General features: G+C 47.1%; 1 pseudogene; it reads left to right on the top strand.

Moving 5' to 3' along the window:
* The first annotated feature begins 595 nt into the window (after positions 1–595).
* Positions 596–22,382, top strand: LOC110306921 (eukaryotic translation initiation factor 5A-1-like; annotated as a pseudogene).
* The last annotated feature ends 149 nt before the right edge of the window (positions 22,383–22,531 follow it).

Below are 22,531 nucleotides of genomic sequence, written 5' to 3'. Positions count from 1 at the left end.
GCGTTGTGCAGGCTAGTCCAGCATTTTACAAACTTAGCTATATCTCCAGTCCCACCCTTATTTCTTTATAACATATCCCGTTTGTAGTACAGTGTTATTGGTGACAGTAAATAGACTAATACAGACCCCATCTTTTTCTCTCCATGGAGACTGGGTGGTGCCATATCTTCCCACCATCCCATAATGATCCTCAAGATGGCGGGGTTGAGGGAAGGGGCTTCATCCCAAGCCTGAAATACCCATGAGGTCCAAGCATGCAGACATTGCCAGTCCTCTGAGGTGTTCACACTGCTCCTTATGTGATGATACCAGAGTCAAGGTCATGGGGGAGACAGAAGCTGGTGCTCTGCTTAGCCAAGGAACTCTTGGTGAGAGTCTCAGCAGAAAACCCATGAAAAGGGTCAAAGAGCAGCTGGTCCCCAAGCCCCTCAAAGGCTCATATTCCTAAAGAATTTGTGGAGCAAATCTGCCATACCTGGCATGGCCTGCCCACCACAGACACTCACTTAACTGAAAAGCAGACATCTATCTCATTGAAGGCAGGCTCACCCTGGGTATGTGTTACCCAGAGCAAGACTTACTGCCAGGTGTAGTGATGGACACCTGGAATACCAGCACCGAGGAGATGGAGCAGGCAAATCAGAAGTTCATGACCATCCTCAGCTATGTAGTGAGTTTGAGCCTAGCCTGGACTTACTGTTTGTGGAACTGTGAAAGGCAGTCTGTGTTCTGGTCAAACGAGGCTTACTCTGGAGAGACTCAGTAGAAAACTCTTCAAGGGACGGAACAGTGAGCCACGTTCCCAGACATAGGCACTTGACACCAAGAGTCCTTAACCCCATAATCCTCTGACTACAAAGCCCAGCCCATTATAAAAGGGGCTGCTCGGCCCCTCCTCTCTCTCTTAAGCTCTTATCTCTCATCTCTTCTCTCTCTCTAGCCTTCTTGCTCCCTCTCTCCCCCTCCCTTCTCTCCTCTCTCCCCCTCCTTTCTCCCCTCTCTCCACATGGTCATGGCCGGCCTCTACTTCTCTATTTTCTCTCTCTCTCCCTCTCCTTTTCTACAATAAAGCTCTAAAACCATGGACCGTCTCTTTTCACCAAAACCCTCTGTGCTAGAACAATGGAATAGGCCTTCCCCTAAAGAGCCAAGTCTAACCTCCAGCTGGGAGGCCTCTCAGCATTTCTAGCCACCAGGCCAGACCAAAGACTCTGGCCCACAGGGAAACCACTCAGCACCTTCTCCCTGTGTCCCCTTCTCTCTTCAGCCCCAGGGCTGACCAGGCTGCCCCCATCCTTACTTTGTTCTCAGCTCTTCTATGACACATATCAGTGTCTGGGATGTCCGAGACTGAGAATCTGTCATCTCTGGCCTCCATGAGGCCCAGAGACCCTGGACTGCTCCCTCTCTACCCCTGAGGACTGGGGTTCCATGGCTTCCCACAGCCAGACGTGTGGCAATCCCCCAAGTCCACCCACCCAGAGCCCTGGAGCTCTGGCAGGACTCAGGTCATCTCTCCCAGCCCATCTCTCCCCATGCCAGGCGCCCCACAACTGTTCACACTCCTTTCAGTCCCAAGTATAATTTGAGACAATTAATAGTAGACAAGGATAAAAAAGGACATGTAATAAGTATGAGGTAAGCATTATTCCAGAAAATGTGTTAGTAGTAGTTATTACAACCGTATGCACTATCTCACCTCTAACTTCCTCACAAACAAATCAGATAGGGGACACCTGGTGACTCACAGACTCCTCATTTATCAGTGAGTGTAGTCGAGAAACACACTTCCGGCACCAGGACTACCAGCCTGATACAAAGCAAATTTGTTTTCAGTAGGCAATTCTGCTGCAGGGAGGTAACAGGAGAACCCTGCACTTGGGATCCGAGGTCCCCTCTTCCCAGGATCACACACACACACACACACACACACACACACACATGCAAACAAACACACATTTCCACCATGCTTACCACTCCGGCTTCCTACTCCACTCTTCCCCAACGGTCTCGACCTGGAAGGCCTATGTCACCTAGGGTTCTTTTGTCCCCTGACTTGTACTTCATTTGGCCAATGGTAAGCCCTGGGTGGAGACCAGAAAGCTGGAGGAGAAAGAAACTGGAGGAGCCCCCATCCTCTGGGGGGGTCATGATTGTTGGGGGGCTCGTCTTGACCTGCTCCTGTCAGGCTCTGCCTTTGTTGCTGTTCCTCGATGAGTTCCTGGGTGGCTGTCCTATCTTGGACCATCAGAACTAGAGCCAACTGTTTCTAGCCACTGCTGTCCCCCAGTCTTCCATTTCTGTTCCCCATTTCTCTGCTCTTTGTAAATCATCTTGACTCGTCTCACTTACAATGTGTCACTGGTTTCCTGCTAGGACTTTGACTGACATAAAAGTTGTTTCCTTAGAAATGGATATGTGGCCAGGGAGATGGCTCAGCCACTCATGCACATGAGAAGCCAAGTTTGAATACCCAGAATCTATATAAAGCTGGGAATCGTAGCATAAGTCTGTCCTCCTAAGCACTTCTAAGGAGAGATGGAGATGGAGACAGGAATCCTTGGAGCTCACAAGCCATCTACCCTGTATACACAGCAGGCTGACAATAAAGAAACCCTGTTTTAAATCAGGTAGAAGGTAAAGACCAATACCAGAGGGTGTCCTCTGACTTCCACACTTGCACAGTGGGACAGAGGCCAAAAGAAGGAAGGGAGGTAGAGAGAGAGCAGAAGAGGTGAATTTGTTTCTATAACAGAGCCCAGCAAACGTGGCGAAAGTGAGGAATATTTTTCCCCTCCATAATGAGAAACCCTGGGCTGGTTGTAGCAGGAAAACTCTGCTTTCCCCGTTGGCTTCTTTTCAGCAAATAACGGGTGCCTTCCAGGTTGGTTTGATCCCATAGCCACATGGTACAGCCCCGTTCCAGACATCACCACTGTCTCCAAGACAGGCAGGAGAGTACCAGCAGGCAACTGTTTCCTCTTTCTCCTCCATCTTCAGACTTTCATTTGGGTTATAAGTAGAGCACAGGGACAAGAGAGACTCAGACACTGGGGAACAGAACGGCATGCTGAGGTGACAGACAATGATCTACTGCCTGCCTGATGAAGGTACAGCGACATGCCTGGCCCATGCACTTATCTGTGAACTCTCTCCCTCTCCCTCTCCCTCTCCCTCTCCCTCTCCCTCTCCCTCTCCCTCTCCCTCTCCCTCTCCCTCTCCCTCTCCCTCTCCCTCTCCCTCTCCCTCTCCTTCTCTCTCTCTCTGTTTTTCCAAGACAGGGTTTCTCTGTGTAGCCCTGGGTGTCTTGGAACTCACTCTGTAGACCAGGCTGGCCTCAAACTCAGAGATCCACCTGCTTCTGCCTCCTGAGTGCTGGGATTAGAGCCACCATTGCCTGGCTAGCTTGTTTTGTTTGTTTGTTTTGTTTTTTGTTGTTGTTTTGTTTTGTTTTTTAGATTTTCTTGATTAAGGATTGCTCTGGTAGGGCCTAGCCACATAGCCACAGTGTTCCTCTAAGGAAGGCCTCTGCCTCAGTTTCTTTCTCCAGGTTCCTACCGTTGACTTCTCTCATTGAAGGACTATAATCTCTAAGAGGGAGGAAACCCCCTCCTACCCCAACTTGCTTTTTGGTCAATGTTGTGCCACAGCAACGGATAAGCAAACTAGGGCACACTCTAAACAATCATCCTGCCACTGCAGGAGGGGCCCGGGGTTGATGCTGGGGGAGCCATGCAGACAGTCAGCCTCTGTGATGATGTCATTGGGAGCCATGCAGACAGTCAGCCTCTGTGATGATGTCATTGGGAGCCATGCAGACAGTCAGCCTCTGTGATGATGTCATTGGGAGCCATGCAGACAGTCAGCCTCTGTGATGATGTCATTGGGAGCCATGCAGACAGTCAGCCTCTGTGATGATGTCATTGGGAGCCATGCAGACAGTCAGCCTCTGTGTTGATGTCATTGTCAGGGCTGAGGATGCAACTGTGCCTAACACGATAGTGAGTACTGGTGCATGTGATGGTGATAACTGATGCATGATGATAAAAGAAGAATGATTTCAACCAGGGACAAGCTTGAGGGAGGACCCCTCTGTCTCTAAAGCTGCCATGTGTCCAGGGCCTCACCATACTGAGAATTCTCCAGATCACCTATGCAGAGGCAGAATCAAAACACAACCTCTTCCGGCTCCCAGAAGCCCCCCCTCCCTCCTCTGTGTACCCTCAACCCCCGAATATATCTGGTCTCACTGCATTGAAACTGGTCTTTTCATAAGACAACGTCCTAGACAACTAGATTAGGGCCTCCTTTGAGATCCTACCTCAAAGAAAAAGGAGGAAGAGAAAAAGGAGGAGAAGGAGGAAGAGAAAAGAAGAGACAAAAGAAGAAAAAAGAAAAAGAAAAGAAAGAAGGGTGCCAACAAAAACATCATTCTCAAAAACAGGAATGATGATGTACACCTATAACCCCAGCCCCTAAGAGGGACACAGAGGTAGGACAATCAAGGAAAGTTCAAGGCCAGCCTGGGGTACAGAGTAAGCTCCATCCCAGGAAAGTCTCCACTATAAATAACCAAAAAAGATGAAGAAGAGGAGGAAGATATTTTTGTCATCACAATTGATGGTGTTTCCACCTCTTGTTTATGCTTATCTATTTCACAATAACATAAGGAACACCCAGGAAGGATCACCTAGTGCTAGAACTAACACATGGTCCCCTTCACCTGCTCAGGCTCCTCCATCCCCCTCCTCTCTGCTCCTCCATCCCTCTGCCCTCTGCTCCTCCATGTCACTTCCCTCTGCTCCTCTATCCCGTTGACCTCTGCTCCTGCATCCCACTCCCATCTGCTGCCCTATAGCAAATTTTCTTTCCCTTTTCTTTCTTTTTTCTTTATGTGTTTTTAAGTGTGTGGGTGAGTGTGTTTTGAATCTCCTCCCAGTCCTGTCTCAAATTTATGATCTTCTGGCCTCAGACTCCCAAGTGCTAGTATACAGCTATGTGCCACACCTGTTTAACACCTGTAACATGTCTAACGCTCACATAGTTTTTTGTTTGTTTGGTTTTGTTTTTTGTTTTTAAAAAGTGTCTTGCCAGCATGGTATCTTACTCCTATAATACTGGCACTTGAGAGGTAGGAGGTCAAGTTCAATACCAGCCTGAGCTAAGACCTGTCTCAAAATAACAACAAATGTTCCTTAAATGGGGTAAGCCCAAGAATAGGTGTGAAGTCTATGAAGTATTTCATCCTATGATGGTTTCAATATGTTGTGTCTGGCTGGAGAGATGGCTCAGAGGTTAAAAACATATGCTGCTCTCGCAAAGGACCTGAGTTCAGTTTCTAGCACACATGCCAGTCTCAAAACCACCTGTGACTCCAGCTCCAGGAGATCCAGTGCCCTCTTCTGGACTCATGGGCACCTGTACTCATGTGCACACACTCCCTTCCAGAAACAAATAAAAAAAATAATAAATCTTTAGTTAAAAAAAAAATGTATCTTTGAAGTGGAACTTCCTGGTTTCTTTAACAACCTAGTTGTGTCATGTGATGTTTTTCTGGAAGCTGTCTTGCAAGAGTACATGTGATATTTAGGGAAAAAAATCTAAGTAGAACCCACAAACAGTGAGAGGAGGCTCTTGCATTGCTACACCATGCTATGCTTCGCTGGGCTTTGCTGATCTTCACTTTGTAGAGAGAAATGCACCAAGACGTTCTCATGGTATTCCAGCTGCTTCTGGCTGCTTCTGCTGACTTCTGCTGATTTGGTGGAGCCTTGCTGTTTCTTCTGGATCAGGCTGCTACTACTGATTCATGATTGGTGTTTGCGATTGGACTAGATTACTGGTATCCTGACAGTAAAGAGTGGAATTGCCCCAAAAGACTACTTCTAAGCAGGTCCTTAACACCCTTTCCCACTAACCTTCATGCCCCTACCACTGGACGGTGAGCTGGAAGGGAAGGGAGGCTGAAGTGTTTAAGAACCCTAAATAAAATAGGGTTTGGGGAAAAATAATCTACATTTATATGTCTTTCCCAAATGCATGTTGAAACTTGGTGCCATTGTGGCAAGATTGGTAAGCAGAGCCTGAATGCCAAGAACACTGTTCTTGTTGAAAGGGGATTAAGAGCCAGGCGTGGTGGCACATGCCTTTAATCCCAGCATTCGGGAGGTAGAGGCAGGTGGATTTCTGAGTTCGAGGCCTGCCTGGTCTGCAAAGTGAGTTCCAGGACAGCCAGGGCTACACAGAGAAACCCTGTCTCAACCCCCCCCCAAAAGGGGGGGTTAAGGGATTAGATTATTCTGAAGCAATATGAGTAGCCATGGTGGGGAATTTGGACTCAGGTGACCTTGAATAATATGCCTTACTTTGCAAGAGGTTACATGAACTTTAATTATAATACAGAAACAGTACAGTCATAAATTAGTGAGTCAGAAAGGCATCAGGTAGATTGGTGTGGTGGTTTGAATAGAAATTACCCTTATCTTAGCCACTGTGATAGTTGCAAGATGGAATCTCAAGGCCATTTTGATTTGCGTTTCCCTGATGACTAAGGACATTGAACATTTCTTTAAGTGCTTCTCAGCCATTCCAGATTCTTCTGTTGGGAATTCTCTGTTTAGCTCTGTACCACTTTTTAAAATTGGATTATTTGTATTGTTGGTGTCCAACTTCATATGCAAAAACAAAAAACCCTGGATATTTCTTGAATTCTTTATCTATTTTGGATATTAACCTTCTGTAGGATGTAGGGTTACTGAAGATCTTTTCCCAATCTGTGGGTTGTCATTTTGTCCTAGTGACCATGCCCTTTGCCTTACAAAAGTTTTTCAGTTTCATGAGGTCCCATGTATCAATTGTTGATCTTAGAGCCTGAGCCATTGGTGTTCTATTCAGGAAGTTGTCTCCTAAACCAATGGGTTCAAGCCTATTCCCCACTTTCTTTTCTATTAGATTTAGGATTTTATGTTGAAGTTTTTGATCCACTTAGACTTGAGTTTTGTGCAGGGTGATAAATATGGGTCTATTTGCATTTTTCTACATGCAGACTGTTGTGTGTAGTTTTAAAAAATATACTACTGCCTTTTGCCCAGGACCATGACCTGAGCTCTGGCCCCTTCCGACTCCCTTTTGTTCCACCCAGCTTAGTTCCAGGAACAGTCACCACCAGCCCTAACCTGACTGACTTCCTTTTCTACCTGCCTTTGCTCCAGGAGGAATGGTGTTACCAGCCTCCCCTCAAGACCCTTGAATCCTAGAATAAAAGACACATAGACAGCTTTATTACTTTAGAACTTGTCTGCTAGGCACAATTGCTGGGCGCAGATTATGGTTTTGCCTTCTTTGTCTAAATCAAGCGTCTATAAGTGTATGGGTTCATTCTAGGGTCTTCAATTCAATTCCTTTGATCAACCTGTCTGTTCTTATATCAATACCATGCAGGGTTTGTTTGTCTGTTTGTTTTATTACTATTGCTCTGTAGTATAGCTTGAGGTCAAGAATGGTGATACTTCTAGAAGTTCTTTTACTGTTCAGGATTGTTTTAGTTACCCTGATTTTTTTTCCATATGAAATTGAGAATTGCTCTTTTAAGTTCTGTAATTGGAATTCTGATAGGAATTGCATCGAATCTGTATACTGCTATCAAGTGATGACACATGCTGGTGAGGCTATGGAGCAAGGGGAACACTCCTCCACTGCTGGTGAGAGTGCAAACTTGTACAACCACTTTGGAAATCAATTTGGTAGTTTCTCAGAAAACTGGTAATAGTTCTACCTCAGGACCCAGCTATATCACTCCTGGACATATACCCAAAAGATGCCCTAAAGGACTATGTTCATAGCAGCTTTATTTGTAATAGCCAGAAGCTGGAAACAACATAGATGTCCCTCAACTGAAGAATAGATAAAGAAATTGTCGTGTGGACTGGAGAGAAGGCTCAGTGGTTAAGAGCACTGATTGCTCTTCCAGAGGCCCTGAGTTCAATTCCTAGCAACCACATGGTGGCTCACAACCATCTATGATGGAAACTGATGCCCATTGCAGATCTGAAGACAGCAGCAGTGTACTCATATACATAAAATAAATTAATAAATCTTTTAAAAAATTGTGGTGCATCTATAAAATGGAAAACTCTTCAATCAGTAAAAACAAAGACATCTTGAATTCTGCAGGAAAATGGATGGAACTTGAGAATATCATCCTCTATCTGTCTCTCTGTCTGTCTCTCTGTGTCTCTGTCAGTGGTGCCTGATGCTATGCCCGAGCCACACTGCTTCCTTCCCACTTCCCCCGGCTTGTGTGTCCTGCCTCCCTCGGGTCTGTCAGTCTCTCTCTCTCCAAGCTCCCTTCCTTCCGACCTGGCCTGCCTGGCATTGCCCATGACCTGTGCAGCTCAGGTCTGTCTGTCTGTCTGTCTGTCTGTCTGTCTGTCTGTCTGTCTGTCTCCCTGTCCCCCTGTCTGTCTGTCAAAAAAAAAAAAAAAAAAAAGAATTTCATCCTGAGTGAAATAACCCAGAGCCAGAAAGACACATATAGCATGTACTCACTTACAAGTGAACGTTATCCATGAAGTGCAGGACAATCATGCTACAATCTACACACTGGGTGATAAGGAGATCCCAAGGGAGGATGTGCAAATCTCACTCAGAAGAAGAAACTAAATAGTCATCAAAAGTGTATGGAGAGAAGGAATTTGGTAGGGAAAGGGGGAAGGGGTTAACAGGAATGGCAATCAGGTGTGGGGTGGGGGAGAGGGCTGGGAGTGAGAATAGAAGTTGGCAGCGGGGCATTTCTGGTGACTAGGCCTGAGACAGGGGAGGATACAGGGAGTCTATAGGGGTGACCCTAGCTGAGATTCCTACCAGAGGAGGATATAGAGACTGAAGCGGCCACCTCCCATAGCCAGGTAGGACACTATTAATGATATACTGCTATGCTTGCAGACAGGAACCTAGCATAACTGTCTCCTGAGAGAGGCTTCATCCAGCAGTAGATGGAGGCAGATGCAGAGACCCATAGCCAAACATCAGGCAGAGCCCAGGGAGTCTTGTGGAGGAGTGGGGGATAGAAGTGAGCAAGTCAGAGCTCAAGGACACTACAAGAAGACCCACAGAGACAACTAACATAGGACCATGGGGGACTTCCAGAGCCTGGGCCACCAACTAGGGAGCATGCAGGAGCTGGACCTAGACCCCCTACACATCTGTAGCAAATGTGCAGCTTGGTCTTCCTGTGGGTCCCCTAACAAATGGAGTGGGGGCTGTCTTGGTCTCTGTTCCTGGCCATTGGATCTCCTTCCCCTGACCTGGACAGCCTGGTTGGGCCTCAGTAGGAGATGAAGTACCTAGTCCTGTTGGGAGTAGATGTCCAAGATGGAGTGGTACCCAAGGGTGACTCCTCTTCTGAGGAGAAGGGGAGGAGGTAATGGGGGAGGGATTCGTAAGGGTGGGACTGTAAAGAAAGGAGGGAGGCGGCTGTCATCGGAATGTAAAGTGAACTAAAAAATAAAAAAGAAAAGAAAAAGAAAAAAAAAAGAAATAGTATGGAAAAATACCAGAAAGTATAATAGTCATAGTATTTGGGGGAAAAAAGTCAGTACACTTGAGGGGGGATAAAAGAAAGAAAGGAAGGAAGGAAGACAATCACACCTATAGGCTCATATATCTGAATGCTTGATCACCAGAGAGTGGCACTACTTGAGAAGGATTAGAAGGTGTGGCCTTTGTTAGAGGAAGTGTGCCACTTGGGTTTTGAGGTTTCAAAAGCTCAATCTGGCTCAGTATGTTTCTCTCTTCCTTGCTGCCTGTGGATCTGGATGTAGAAATTCAGCCACTTCTCCAGCACCATGTCTGCCTATGTGCCACGGCGCTCCCTGTCATGATGACAATGGACTAAACCTCTGAAACTGTAAGCAAGGCCCTATTAAATGCTTTCTTTTATAAGAGTTTTGTGGCCATGGTGTCTCTTCACGGCAACAGAATGTGACTAAGACACTCAGTTACATCAGGAAGATGGTATAGAGTTTATATTTTATACTATAGCACTGTTAGTTTTAGGGCTGGTGGGCACTAGTGGTCTGCTAGGTAGGTACATTCCAAAAGTTTTATGTAATAGCCATAAAGATGATAGCTCAGATAGAAGAGGTTAGGAGTAAATAGCTATTGAGGGGACTAAAGACACCACAACATAATTTGGCTCTTGAGTGACAACATTCTACCTCTACAAAGTCATTAAATTCTAATCAGCCAGACTGCAAAATCTTTAGTTCAGAGGTGGCTTCTTCAGTGTGAGTTAGTTCACAGGCCTGTATGAGGTAGTTGGGTCATTTAAGGAATTAATGCCTTCCATGAGGGACCGAGTTAATTCTTGAGGTAGTGAACACTCTTGGTTTGAGGAGACTGGATGCTGTAAGCGTAAGCTGCTTAGAAAGTGAGGCCAACCTTGCATTTTCCCTCTTGCGTGCATGCCCTCCTGCCTTTCTGTTTTCAACCATTAACTGTATGAGGCCTTCAACCCTATGCTGCTTCTAGAAAAGGGAGCTAAACTAGACTTCTTTCCCTTACAGTTTGCCTGATCTCTGATATTCCATTATCTTATGACAAACTGACCAAGACAGACTTACAGCCTCAGTTTATATTCTCAGCAGGACCAAGAGCTTGTACCTCCAAGTGCTAAGGAGCTGATTTGCTGATGCTCCAAGGTAACCCAAGCCTTAGACCACATGTTCAAATCATGGCTGGAGTTCCCATCCTGCTGTGAAACAAGACTGCTCTCAGATATATTTTACATTATTTACATTTTTTTTATCTCACCGTGGGCTCTCCCAACCTCAACAGGATCCAACTGGTTGGGAGGAGAAGCTGGATACTGGGTGTGGGGTTCCATGGCCCTCCCACCTCTCCTGAACTAATAAAGATGGCAGCAGTTTGACAAGGACCATACCCTACAACTGTGGTCCTAACAGATTTGAAACCATTGGAAACTGAGTGGGAATGAGAGCAAGGACTTGATGAAGCCTGTCTAGGTACAACCCATAGTTCTCAGCCTTCCTGCAAAATGAGTCTAATCTTTTTGACTGATGACATTTTGGGGAGGTGATCACTGGTACTGGTGTCTGTTTGGCATATCTGGGCTTTAAGTAGACCAGGGGAAACTTCAGAATCAACCCTCTCCTGGTGCTTGGAAGGAGGAGAAACAAGCCAAGGCTTGTGAGACCTTCGATCCAAGGCCTTCCAGTTTTCTTTCATTCAGAGTGCTCAGTGTCAGCTGTCATACATTGGGGTATTCTTTTCTGCCTCCCCACAGAAGGACTGCCTTGATATCGTGTTTCTCTTTATTAGTTAATTGTGGTGGTTTGAATAAGAATGCTTGGGCCCCAGTTAGTAGCACTCTTTGAGAAGGATCAGGAGGTGTGGCCTTATTAGAGCAGGTGTGGCCTAATTAAAGGAGGTATGTTCCTGGGGGTGGGCTTTGAGGCTTTTGAAAGCTAATGCTCTCTCACAGCCTCTGACTCTCTCACAGCCTTTTGCCTGCAAAAGTAAAAGATGTAAGTTCTCAGCCACATGTTTGCCTGCCTGTTACCATGCTTCACACCCCTCACCCCACCCCCATGACCATGGGGGGACTCTAGCCCTCTGAAGCTATAAGCAAGCCCACAATTAAATGCTTTCTTTTATAAGAGTTGTCCTGGTCATGGTGTCTCTTCACAGCAATTAAACAGTAACTAAGACATTAATTAAGTAATTTGAGACAAGGCCTGACAATGCAGTCAAGGACAGCCTCAAACTCACAAACCTCTTGTCTCCACACTGTGAACAGTGACCTGTTATTGATAAGATGTTCATCAATGTCTCTGGCTCTAATCACTAAAAGCCAGTCTCAAAACTACAATCTCAATGTACTGTGCAGACAAAATATCTCCCAACTATAAATGTCTCTAAAAGAAAGTAACATGCACAATTGTACTAAAGAATCTTGCTCAGCAAAGTGTGGTCTTCAGCCTAGCAGCTTCCATTATACCCCAAAGCTAGTCAGAAATCCTGGACCACTCACCATACCTCAGACATACACAACCAAGACTTCAAATTTTAAAACTTTCTCCAGATGAGTCATCTACACAATATAGTTTGGGAAGCAATAAAACAATAACTAAGTAAGCTGTAGTGTTTATTCAAATTACTCTTCCTTGAAAAAAAGTGGGCTCCCCTGTGGGGCTGTGGGTATAGGGGGATAGGGAGGAGGGAGAGAGCCTGCGTCCTGCCAGACTTCCTGTGCTCTGGGCGGTGGACATGGGACAACTGCCAGACACTTTCCATGCGGCCCCGGGTGGGCATCTGGCTGTGTGAAGCCACTGACCCCACACGGCAGGTGGTAGACAAGAGAGAACCCCCAGAACCAGGTTCTCAGTGTCTGGCATCCCACACTGGATACGGCAAAGGAGCTGAGAACAGAATAGGGGCCCGGGGATATGGGAAGAGGGAGAGAGGTTCCCAGGAAGGCGAGAGTCTTTAGTCTGGTCTGTGGCAGGAACATAGGAAGGGCTTCTGATGGGAGGTTAGAAGGAGCTCGTTAGAAGAAAGCCTATCCCATCGGTCAAGCACAGTGGGCCTTGATGAACAGAAACAGTCTATGGTTTTAGAGCTTTATTTTAGAAAGGCAGGGGGAAAGAGAAAAGGTAGAAAGAGAGAGAGAGACCGGCCATGGCCAAGAGGAGAGAAGGGGGAAGGGAAAGAGAGAAAGAGAGTTAGAGAGTAAGAAAGGTGAAGGCTTAGTGAGAGGTAAAAGCTAAGAAAGTAAGACAGAGAGAGAGTAAGAGGAGAGAGGGAGGTGGGGCCAAATAGCCCCTCTTATAGTGGGCTTGTTATCTTGCTGTTGCTAGGTAACTGGGAGGAGTCTAGCCTGAAGGACAGAAGCTTGGGACATTGTCTATGTGACTGTGAGCCTCTTCTGGGGGGGGGGAGGGGCTGTGGGGCGGTAACTTCAACAGGAGCCAGGGGTCCAGAGACATGAGGGGACACCTTCTGTCATCCTATGTAGGTGAAAATTACTACCACTGGGTTTCACCGGGGTTCACGACCTCAGCTCAACTGGAGACAAGCCCGTCTGTACATAGCCCATTGCCTCACATCCCCCATATAGTGTTTCTTAGTGTGTGAATGTAGCAGGGGGATGCTGACATTTTTTAATGGTTAGCTTTTTTTTTTTTTAATGATTTTATTCTTATAATTTTTATGTCCATTGGTGTTTTGCTTACATGTATGTGTGTGATGGTGTCAGATGCCCTGGAACTGGAATTAGACAGTTGTAAGCCACCACGTGGGTGATGGAAATCAAACCCGGGTCCTCTGGAAGAGCAGCCAGTGCTCTTAATCACTAAGCCTTCTTTTTGACCCTGATGTTGACATTTTGTATAGTACATTCTGGTATTGTATGAAATTATCTTCCACTTTGCAATACATCCTGTCAAAGCCCAGTGTGCTTTTTGTATTCCATAACAAGTAGAAATACCCTCTAACACTCTGAGACACATAGCTAGGTTGGGGTTCTTTGGCATATGACATTGGAGAGAAGTGTTCTTTGCAGTCAGAAGAATCCTACCCCCCCGCCCCCCCCCCCCCGCCATAAGACCACGGGTACATGCAATTTGCCTGACTCTCCAGCACTGCATGTCTACGGATGGACCCAGGCAGCAAGCAGTAGTTCAAACATCATGGTGTTCTTTAATGCATCTTTTCCATTCCCCCTGGGCAGGGGCAGGAGATAGAGCAGGATGGCAGGCATGAGCCTGGCCTTCCTCAGCCGGTGTCCATTCTGTGAGCAGCAGAGCAGTGGAATAAGAGGGACCAAGGAGCCCTCCAACCAGTAAGACCAGCTGGGCCAGTTCTCCTTGGCCGTGGCACTCTCAGTAAAACAAACAAATGAGAACAACTTGACATCAGAGAGTTATGTCTGGGGAGGAAGGGAATACATCCCGGGGGAGGAGGAATACTACGTGAGGAAGGGACTACGTCCTGGGGAGGAGGGACAGTGCCTGTACTCTGCTCTGCTTGCTTCTGACCTATGGCAAGACTAAGAGATTATCAAGCCGTTTCGTCAGGTGGGAACCATATATGGCTCCATAGTAGAGCCACTGGAGAGCTCAGAGGAAGCACCCAGACAGAAAGAAGTTAGACACGTACTCCCCAACCCCCAGACCTGAGCAAAAGAGGCTGGGTTTACCCTCCAACCTAAAAAAGGGACCAGGTCTACCAGGTTGGGTTTGGTCTCTGACCTTGCACTCACCAGCCTGTGGGCCAGAGTAGCTCCCGCCAGGACCCTACACCTTTCCTATGCTCCTACCATTATGACTGCCAACAGTTCTCAGATGTCCAGTCAATACCCTCTTGGTCCCTCATCCTGAGCGTCCCTGACTCTAGCCATGTTGCCAGTTGTTTGTCTTGATCACAGGACTTCTGCTGTCTACATATTTATGTCTCCAGTGTCTGGCATAGCAGCAGACACAAAATGGTCAAGAAATGTTTGTTGAGTGAACATATGACATTTTCATGAGCTAATAAGGCCACATGCTGGTTATTTACTAAGTTCCTGCCTCAGGGCAGGTGCTGAGCATTTGCTGTACAGCCAAACCTGGCATGCCCTGTCCCATGGCTCCTACCTGGCATGCCCGGTCCCATGGCTCCTACCTGGTATGCCCAGTCCCATGGCTCCTACACTCCAGCCAGGAGGCAACACTGATCCAGAGCAATCCAGTGTTAGGAGGTCTTCTGATCCATTTCTTTGTTCATAGCTGCAGAGGAAACTCTGGCCCACAGGCTTGTCATCCTAGAGGAGTTTTCCTCATGATAGCAGTCATAAGCAATTATGTCCAGCATGGGAGCTACATAAATCTTACCATTGGCAGGAGCTAGCCTGTAGATGCACAGCTCCCTGGCTGAAAACTGTAGCATGAAATATTAAAAAAGCAATCCATGCTACCACCGGCAGTGTACCGATGGCAGGACAGCCAGGCACCAGTGGGCAGGCCGGCCTGTTCTCATCTCAGCAGACTCTCTGACCTGGAGCTCCGAAAGCACTCCACCTGGCTCATGGGTCGTTGCCACGTCAGTCCCACACTTCCAAATTCCCATGGCTTTTTGGGATGCACTTCTTGCAAACTCACTCTTTGCCACCGTACTCTTCTGGAATCCAGTCGAGTTGCTGGGTGAAGAACTGCGTGAAGAAAAACACCCACACAAACTTAGTTTAGAATCAGCAGATGACACAGTCTCCAGGCATAGCAACTAGCATCCTAATTTGTTAGCCATTCTAAGTTAGATCCTCTGGTAGCAGATCCAAACGGGTCTGCCACCTGAACCAGGGCCTCTGCTACCTCCATTTTGGCCTCCACAAGGTCTCCCATCCAAAAGCCAAGTCAGTTTCTCCTGCCTCCTCTCTTCCTCTTTCTGAAGGAAGTCCTGCTTACTCTTCGCTCAGTGACTGGTTCCTTGAAATCTTTATTCATTAGGGGAAGGTCGCATGAAGTCACCTGAGTACCTGATTCACTCCTCAATCCAGGCTGCTACTCTTGAGGAAGCAGAATTAGCATCAAACAGCGCCAGGGCTACAACAGAAACCAGGGACAAGAGTTACCAAACATTCCCACCTCTCTCTTAGAAAGCCCACTGACTTCCTCAATTCCTTCCCAGCAGTGGAAAGGTGGCTACAATTTTCCAAGTAGATTAGGAAAACAGCACCTTTCTGCTGGTTTGCAGCCATTTCAGGCTGTAGTGGTTTGAATGAGAATATCTGCCATAGGCTCAGATATGTGAATATTAGTCTTCAGTTGGCTGTGCCACTTGTAGAGGTTATGGAACCTTTAAGGAATGGAGCCTTGCTGGAGAAAGTATGTCCCTAGGGGAAAGCTTTGGGAGTCTATAGCTTCACTCCACTTCCAGTTTTCTCTTTCCCCCGCTCCATCTCTAGCCCTCTCTCTCCTCCTATCCTTATCCTCTGCTCCATCCTGTGTGTAGATGGAGATATGATGTCTCAACTGCCTGCTCAAGCTGCCTCATACCAAGCCAGCCCACTGTTATTTCACTCTCTCTGGAATCATAAGCCAAAATAAACTTTTTCTTCCATAAGATGCCTGTGGTCATGATATGTAGTTAATTAGTTAAATGGCTGAATTAGTTAAATGGTGAATTAGTTAAATGGCTTTGGCTTCCGGCACGTGTGCTGCACCCACCCAAGAGCTCTGGATTCACAAATGAAAGACACACCAGCTAGTTTTGATATGCCTTGACGAGCTCAATGGTTGGGCACTTCTAAACTTCCCTGCAGCTGGCTAACACTCTCCTCTGGTATTCCTGGCTTAACACATTCTAAATCTCTATTTTACATTTGCTGCCCTGTTACCTTCTAGGCAGCCCCTCCCATAGGGCAACCTTCCCTTTCCATCTACAGGGCTGGATGATTTCTCTCCTGCAGCTCTTAAATCTGATCCCTCTGCCTCCAGGTTATGGTGATTCTCCTGTTCCTCTCCCACTCTCCTTGGTCCCTTGTCCCCTAATCTAAAAGTCCCACCTCCATCTCCCTGCCCAACCATTGGCTGTATGGCAGTTCTTTATTACAAATTAAAGGTAGTTGGGGGCAGGGACCTTCAGCATCTGGAAGCCTGGCTTTTGGGAGCTGCATTAAGACAAAGCATTAGAACCGATCCCCAACAATGGTATCTTATCAGAGGTGCAGGGGTCAACGCCAAATGCTGAACAGAAGCCAGAAGCAGGACCTACCTGGTTCAGGGAGGCCTGGGCCCCTCCCTGTGTCTTTGGATAGCAGGGGAAGATAATTTTGTAATGTACCTGCCTCTGGATTCTTTTCTTTCTGCTTTGGCTTAGAGAATGTGCCAAAAGGGACGTAGCAGAATGTCCCAGAAGCAACATATCCTGAAGATCCCACAGAGAAGGGAAACTGTTGTGGTTCTGCATTGGTGCTGAGACTGGGTCATCATCTGTGGATGGTCAAAGGCACAGTGGGCCAGGGTCTCCTGAACAGCCCTTCCAGCGCTCTTGATACAGCATCTCCAATGGTCCTCAGTCTCTTAAGGTTATATCAATAGAAGTTCAATGTTGGCCAATTCTAGCCTACCCTCCAATCTAAGTGAAAGAGAGAGAAGCAAAGGGAGGGATGAGACAGAGACAAGAGACTTTAGGGAAAATGGTATAAGTGGGAACGAGGCCAAATTAGCAAATCTCCTCATTTAATCCTTCTCTGATTCAGTTTACTGCCTACATTCAGTCAAACTGTATTGTTTCTAATGGTATGGGAATCTCTGACTTCTGCCCTTTCCTCAGAAGAACATTGAGGAGCTCAGACTGACAAGAGTGTCTTTCCCAACCCCTATGCCCATGGCCTCTCAGAATGTCAAAGTGAAGCTTCATATAGTGTGTACGAAGGAGGCAATGTCTTGAGAGAGCTGAGCCAAGGAAGCCTGCCCAGCCAAGAGGCAGTGAGAGCCAGCTGCAGCCACTCTACTAGACACTCCACCATCCTGTCAACCACCCATGTTTGCTGGTTCATCTTGGAACCATCCAGGCCAGGTAGTGTACTATCATCAGCTCCTGGAATAGATCCAGTGGTACAGTGGGGTCCTTGAGCACGGGGTCATTGGACCAACTCCATTGCTCTTCCTTGGGACCTCCAGAGGTCTGGCACACAGTGCTTCAGGTAAATTAGGACAGCAAGGCTTCTTTTTTGTTGGTGGATCTGTAGTGTTGGGGATGGAACCCAGGACTTTTCATGTGCTGGGTAAGCATTCTACTCCTACGCTACACCCACAGCCGCTGGTATTTTGTGACGGGATCTCTCTTGTTATGTAACCTTACAGTGGCCTGAAGCTGACAACTTCCCCCTGCCCTCCTGCATCCCTCTTGCCTTGGTACTGGAACCCTGACTAGGGGTGTTAATGAGGAGAAGAATAGACCCAACAGAAATGACAGCCATGTACTCAGAGAAGCTGGGAGATTGAGGAAAGACTAAGACTCTCCAAGAGCAGCCAAGAGCACAGAAGTGGCTGGGCTGATGAGAGGGAGAAGCATCCTCAGCTGTGTACTTCCTGCCAATCCCTGAACTTACCTAACCCTGCATCTTGTCTTGTTTTTTCTCAATTTTGATGGAGAGGGGCTACTTTGTTCCACAAAGGGTCACCTGTAGCCCAGGCTAGCTTGGAACCCACTGTGTATTTGAGGATGACCTTGCATATCTGGTCCTCCTGCTTCCACCTCCCAAGTGTATTGGTTAGGATTTTACTGCTGTGAACAGACACCACGACCAAGGCAACTCTTAGAAGGACAACATTTAATTAGGGCTGGCTTACAGATTCAGAGGTTCAGTCCATTATCATCAAGGTGAGAACATGGCAGCATCCAGGCAGGCATGCCGCAGGAGAAGCTGAGAGTTCTACTTCTGAAGGCTGCTAGCAGAATACTGGCTTCTAGGCAGCTAGGATGAGGGTCTTAAAGCCCACATCCACAGAGACACATCCACTCCAACAAGGCCACACCTACTCCAACAGGGTCACTCCTACTAGTAGTGCCACTCCCTGGGCCAACCATGTACAAACCATCACACCAAATGCCATTTTCTCTTTACAGCCCTCCCCTATGGCTTTGCATGTTCTCAGCCTATGGTCTCTTCTGACTTTTTGGTCCTCTTTTGCCACATGTTGGAGAGTTAATTACTGGTACCTCCCTGTTCTGCAGAGGCATTTACTGCATATATCAGTGGAAATTTGGAGTCAAGCTATTTCCACTGTTGAGATCGTGAAAGTAGGATACTTCTGCAGAAAAGAGAAGTATGGTCTAGAAGGAGTTTCCACTGTACCGAAGAGAAAACCCCAGGTTTTTGTGGAGAGTTCCCTAGTACCCTGTCAGCAACAGCTATGATGGAGACACTACTGGGCAGCAGCCAGCAGCCCTCAGTCCTGGGCCAATGTGCTTTTCCATCCACCACTTCCTTTCTTCTTGGCAACAAGTAGGTTGAGTCATTAGACCTCCATCTCATTGGTTCTCCCACTTCAAGACACCTAATAACTGGAACCTTCAACAAGTCTCCGCTGTTCTGATTGGCTGATCTGTTGTCAGGGTAAAGGCCCCAGAGTATCACTGCTTTCCCAGATGTAGGATTCACTGATTTTGAACACTGTTTCAGTATCCATAACTTTGTTCCCCTGACCTCACTTCTACCTCTAGAGAGACTCTGTAGCAATGGCGTAGTTAAATCACTTTGGCTACCAGTGGGGTGTGCATGCACACCTGCCCAAGAGCTCTCTGAATTTACAAATGAAACACACACACACACACTAGCTAATTTTGATATGCCTTGACTAGTTCAATGGTTGGCCATTTCTAATTCTCTCCATGGCTAGCATACATTTCTTTTTGTATTTCTGGTCTAACTTCTTCAAAAATCTATATTTTATCTTTGCTACTTTGCTACTTTGCTACTTTCTGAGCAGTACACCCCCCCCCCATCTCCCACCTGCTATAGGGGCTTGGTTCTGGATGCTTTGATCTGTGTTTACTTATGCTGAAGGTCCTCCCCCAGTTGTTTTTTGATCTATCAATAAAGATGCCAGTGGCCAATGGCTGGATAGAAAGAGGAGGGACTTCCAAGGTTCCTGAAGGCTAGGGAGAGGAAGAGAATCAGAAGACTTGGGGAGAGTAGAAAGGGATGCAGTAGTGGAGGAGATAAAGCCAACCAGTCGTGTAAGTTTTTGGGTAAGTGGCCTCTGGTCACTTCCCTGACTGGGCCTTGAGTAGCAGGGGAGAATTTACGAGTGCCCAGTTATTGAATCAGCCAAGACATTTCAAGATTAACTGCTCTCTCTCTCTCTCTCTCTCTCTCTCTCTCTCTCTCTCTGTGTGTGTGTGTGTGTGTGTGTGTGTGTGTGTGTGTGTGTGTGATGTGTGTGTTTCTATCTGGGGATCTGAAATAGCTCCTGGACAGGTGTGCTCCTGCGACTCACTAGGAGCTCAAAGCAGTGTAGCAAAAACTCCACACTACAGGCCGCATTCCCTTTCCACCTCCATTGTAGGATGCTTTCTCTCCTGAAGCACTTAAATCTGATCCTTTGATCTCCCTCTGAGTCCTGGAGATTTGAGTCCTCTCCTCCCTCAGTTCCTTGCCCATGCAATCTAAAAGTTCCGCCTCTTTCACCTGGCCCAGCCACTCATTAGCCGTTGGCAACTTTATTTTCCAATCAGAGCCAGCTGGGACCAGACTTCCTTTAGCATCTGAACACGCAGAGTCCCATGTGATTCTGGAAGCTGAATTAAGACAAAGGATTAAAACCACCCAACCGCTCTCCTCTTGTGATTGTCCAATAAACAGTCAATCCAGGGATGCCCTGGATTGGACCCTGACCCTGGACCCTGAGTCCCCCCATCTTTGGACAATTTGTCATGCCAAAGAAAATTTTGTACAACCCACAAAAGCAAGGCAAAACCGGGCAATCTGCCACTGCAGAGTCACACTCTCACAACACGGAAGAGAACATATACAACCACTGAATCCATCCAAGAGCCACTCGTGCAGAAAGATATGGCTTTGACAAGAGTAAATAAAAGCAAGAAATCAAGAGGCCTGCTAGGACAGTCCTAGGCTGTCAACATTGCTATTATGCTTGAAATTCTACCAGTTTAAAAAAAAAATTGGGTTGCACTATGCAGCCTGGAACTGTCTGTGTAGACCAGGCTGATCTCAAACTTACAAGGCTCTACCTGCCTCTGCTTCCCAGATCGTTGGACTAAAGGCAAACACCATTATTCCTGGCCTGAATTTTCTTCTATCAAACCTCCCTGTTAAAGTAGAAAATGCTGTGGAGGGGGCAATATGTTAAGTAACACATTCCCAAATCCATCCTGGAAGAAGAAGCATGGAGAAGTTTCTTTATGATTAAAGTACTCTAGAGGTACTGTCTCAGTTAGGGTTTTGTTGCTATGAGGAGATGCATGACTAAGGTGTCTCTTATAAAGGCAGTCATTTAACGGGAGCTGGCTTACAGTTTCACAGGTTTAGTTCATTTTCATCATGGTGGAAAGCATGGCCGCACAAAGGCAGACTTGGTGCTGGAAGAGCCAAGTGTTCTAGATCTTGCCCCGAAGGCAGCAAAAGGAGACTGTCCTGCAAGCAGCCAGGAGGAGACCATCTTCCACACTGCATGGAGCCTGAGCATGGGAGACCTCAAGACCCACCTACACAGTGACACAGTTCCTCCAATAAGACCACACCTCCTAACAGTGCCACTCCCCATGGCCAAGCAGTCAAACACAAGAATCTGAAGATGCCAAACGTATTCGAACCACCACAAATACCAATGTAATTTTCAACCTGAGGTTGGTAGAATAATGACTCTTCAAATGGCTCCTGTGACTATGTCAGCTTATATTGCCAAAGGGAGCTGGCAGATATGATTAGGGTTTAGAATTGGGGTGTTGCAGGATATTTGATCACACTGTGAACCCTGAGATTATGTTATTTACTGAAAAGCCTTTTTCTAGTTGTGGTGTGGGTTAGCCCCTAGCACCTACACTTAACCCCTCTGGCTAGAATAAAGACATGCCCTTAGCATCCATCTTTAATCCCAAACAATGAAAGTAAAGCTAGTTTGTAGAAAGAAGGGTCCCTGGGCGAGCTGCGAGGCTGCCACACTGAAGAGGCAGCCAAGCGGCCACGAAGGGGCAAGAGCCTGGGGCCAGATCAGTCCAGACAGGGCAAAGGTTCCTGTGCCATTGAGGACCGGCGCTGTGTGGCAGTTAATGCTCCCCAGCCTCATGGGCCCCTGGAGCTCAGCCCTCAGCCTGACGTCCAGTCAGATTTGTAATCGAAGCCTCTTAAAATAGCAGATGGTTTGGACTTCGAGACGGGACACTCGGTGGCCTCAGCCACCTTCCCAATGCAGTACTCAGCATCTCTCAGGTGAGAATGGTTTTGGGGTGCTCAAAGGCCATCCATGTAAGATTGTTGAGATGTCTACTTCGAAGACTGGCAAGCATAGCCATGCCAAGGTCCAGCTGGTTGGCATTGATATTTTTACTGGGAAGAAATATGAAGATATCTACCTGTCGACTCATATTATGGATGTCCCCAACATAAAAAGGAAAGACTTCCAGCTGATTGGCATCCGGGATGGGTACCTATCCCTGCTCCAGAACAGCGAGGAGGTATGAGAGGACCTTCTTCTGCCTGAGGGAGACCTTGGCAAGGAGATTGAGCAGAAAAAGAATGACTGTGGAGAAGAGATCCAGATCACAGTGCTGTCTGCCATGACAGAGGAGGCAGCTGCAATCAAGGCCATGGCAAAATAACTGGCTTCCAGGGTGGCGGTGGTAGCAGCAGTGATCCATGAGCCTCCAGAGGCCCCTCCCCCAGCCAGATTCTGCTCTGGCTAGGCCCTTGGCTGGACTCCTAATCAATTTATTTGACATTTTATTTTGGTTTTCCTCACCCCTTCAAACTGTCAGGAAGACCCTGCCCTTCACCTAGCTCCCTTGG

Source organism: Mus caroli, unplaced genomic scaffold (genome assembly GCF_978045245.1).
Source record: "Mus caroli unplaced genomic scaffold, Mus_caroli_1 scaffold_2, whole genome shotgun sequence".
Lineage (NCBI taxonomy): Eukaryota > Metazoa > Chordata > Mammalia > Rodentia > Muridae > Mus > Mus caroli.
This window is presented reverse-complemented; position numbering and strand designations above follow the sequence as displayed.